Here is a 3,572-nt window from a genome sequence, read left to right on the forward strand (position 1 = left end):
CAGTTCCATGGGCTTACCTTTTCTCTTTCTGCAGATGATGAACGTACAGTTGTCTCTCTGCTCTTAAGCACAACGCCAAAGAGACTCATGAAATTATAACTCCACGCAGTTTGAATCACAGGATTTGGTGAAGGTGAGGAGTCAGGAGACTGATTGAGCACCATAGCCAATTTTAAAGTGATACACTGCCAACATAGGGACAAGAACACGTGTCTTCCAACCCGCAGAAATTCACTATCCTGACAGAGACCGTACACAGCCTCGTGTTTTTGTAACTATGAGAGATGAAAATATAAACTTTTTAAACCCACTACAAATACGTATATTGGGAGCACGCAGTAGCGTAGTTGGTTGAGGCACTATGTTACAAGCCAGAAGGTCGCCGGTCGAATCCTGATGAGATCATTGTATTTTTCAGTTGACCTAAAATTCAATCCGAATTTTCCTGAATTTTAAGGCCGGCCGCGCCGGTCACGGTAGCCGAGCGGTCTAAGGCATGTACTGTCTTCGCTCGCTTGGAAACCGGGATCGTGGATTCGAATCCCACCCAGGGCATGGATGTTTAGTTTATGTGTGTGCTTTTATCTGTGTTTGTATACAGGTAGAGGCCTTGCGACGAGCTGATCACCCGCCCAAGGAGTCCTACCGAATGTGTAAGATCTAGAAAAACCGAAGTGAATGCAGGAGTTCATGGAGGTAGGCCTAGGCCCGCTGGGGCTGTACTGCCAAACGGGGGGGGGAGAAGGCCGGCCGCCGTGTAAGGATGAAAAACTCACCGCCATCTGTGAGCCGGTTGTCTAGAACAGTGTTTCGCAACATTCTTCTGCTCGCGGCACACCATGAAGTATCCATGACTCGACACGGCCCACCAAAATGTTATTCCCCTCAAAAACGCATGATATCCGACAATTAATATAAATACATATCGTGATCAACTTATTACTATAAAATTATTATAGTATTATCATTAAACAGAAATCTACTCATGAAATTTATTGACTATTAATGAACTTTAATTCACTGTAGAGCGCAGAAAATACACTTCTATTACTCTTAAAGTAAATACAGTAACTCTACTCATACCCTCAGTGTGATTGTTGCGCCTGCGTAGCTGCACACAGGCGACTGATCCGTAGTGGAATCGTTGACAACGCAAGCCTCATTTCTTTATCGATGGATTTGAGCCGCTCCCTCTTTGATGTCTTAATTTCAGTTAACTTCGAGAAGCCCACTTCACACAAATATATAGTTGAAAATGGCAATAACAAATTAACTGCCATCTCGGAGATAGCCGGGTATCGACTCCTTATTGCCAACCAAAATGTATCCAAAGGCACATCGAGAAGCTGTAGATTCAATGTTCTGTCTGCTTTTACATGTGCGAGTTCCTCTTGTATATTAACCGGAAGCTGTTCTGAATTCACAACAAATGGATCGCGAACCCAGTCGAAATCTTGTACATTCTCTCCAAAATACTTACTGAATTTCTGCTGCAGCATTTCTAAATGTTCTTTAATTGTGTCCATTACCACTTTATTGCCGTCAGCAAGTTGCCATACAGTCGGGAACATCTCAAACGACCCATCTGTAATTCTCTAATTAGCAACCAAAATTTGACAACTACTTCAGAGCACAGCTGTGATAGAACTGAAAGAATTGTAAAACGCGGGATCTCTATTCTTCAAAAGGAAGAAGTGTCACTATACCGACTTACTTTTTAAATATTTATAATTTTAAATGAAGTCCAACAATCGGTGGGTGCATTGTTACAGGAAAAAGTCATAAAGTTGTATGAGTTCTAACTTCTAACAAACAGGGGCAAATACCAAAACATCGTTATAAAAGACAGGGAAACCCTTGCTAATCCCTGAAATTTTAGGGAAAAGCACGTACACAGAACATACGGCAAGCATATCAAAGAAGCTGCGTAGATGCGAGAAAAAAAATCAATAATAATACTATGATAAAACAACAATTATGAGTAAATAATTTACGTTTAATTTATTAGAATACAACATTACTGTACATAAAAAAATCACGGCATGTAATAAAGAATGAACAAGCATCATCTTGTTTAATCAGTACAGTAGCTGAGAATAAAATACAAGCATATGAAACACGGTGACAGGGATAAAATAAAACGAATAAAATTCGACAATTAATTTGATACAATAGGTAAAAGTTCGCGTTAGGTTAGGTTTGGTTAGGGTAGGTTAGATTTGCGCAGTAGAGTTGTGCGCATCAATCAGTAACTGAGGCGTACTATTCCCTGCTGTTAAGTTATGTGAGGTGAGGGGAGGTGAGCTTAGGTGAGGTGACGTGAGGTGACGTGAAGTGACGTGAAGTGACTTGGCGTTATTTGACGTGACTTGGCATGAATTGACGTGACTATATTTGACGTGACGTGGCGTGACTTGGCGTGAATTGACGTGACTTCACGACATGCGAGGAGAGACGGGGCGAGGTAGGGCGAGGTGAGGCAAGGCGAGTCTAGACCAGGCTGGCCTAGGCTAGGTTAGGTTAGGTAATGTAAGGTTAGGTTAGGTTAGGTTTTCGCAGTAGACTTGTGCGCATCAATCAGTAACTGAGGAGTACCATTCCCTGCTGCTAAGTTAGATGAGGTGAGGTGAGTTGAGGTGAAGTGACGTGAGGAGACGTGACGTGACGTGACTTGACTTGACATGACTTGGCGTGACTTGACGTGATTTGACGTGAGGTGAGGCCAGGCGAGACGTGGCGAAACGAGGCGAGGTGAGGATAGGCGAGGCGAGGCTAGGCTAGGCTAGGCTAGGTTAGGTTGGGTTAGGTTAGGTTAGGTCAGATTATGTTAGGTTAGTTTAGGTTGGGTTATGTTATGTTAGGTTAGGTTAGGTTTCGCAGTAGACTTGTCCGCATCAATCAATAACTGAGGGGTACGATTCTCTGCTGTTAAGGTAGGTGAGGTGAGGTGCGCTGAGGTGACATGACGTCACGTGACTTGGCATGACACGACGTGAATTGACGTGACTTGACGGGAGGCGAGGCGAAGTTAGGCTAGGTTATGTTAGGTTAGGTTAAGTTTGGTTAGGTTAGATTAGGTTATGTCAGGTTAGGTTAGGTTATGTCAGGTTAGGTTAGGTTACGTTAGGTTTGCGCAGTAGAATTGTCCGCATCAATCAGTAACTGAGGGGTAACATTCCCTGCTATTAGGTTAGGTAAGGTGAGTTTCGGTGAGGTGACGTGATGTGTCTTGGCGTGACTAGGCGTGACTTGGCGTGACATGGCGTGACTTGACACGATTTGACATGACTTGGTGTTACTGACGTGACTTGACGTGACGTGACATTGATTGACTTGACGTGACTTAGCGTGACTCGACGTGACTTGACGTGATTTGACGTGGCGTGACGTGACTTGGCGTTACTTGAAGGGAGGCGAGGCGATACGGGTATAGTCGAGGTGAGGGTAGGCTAGGCTAGGTTAGGTTAGGTTAGGTTTAGGTTAGGTTAGGATAGGTTAGGTTATGTTAGGTTAGGTTTGCGCAGTATACTTTTCAGCATCAATCAATAACTGAGGAGTACCATTCCCTGCTG

Source organism: Cryptotermes secundus, unplaced genomic scaffold (genome assembly GCF_002891405.2).
Source record: "Cryptotermes secundus unplaced genomic scaffold, Csec_1.0 scaffold71, whole genome shotgun sequence".
Lineage (NCBI taxonomy): Eukaryota > Metazoa > Arthropoda > Insecta > Blattodea > Kalotermitidae > Cryptotermes > Cryptotermes secundus.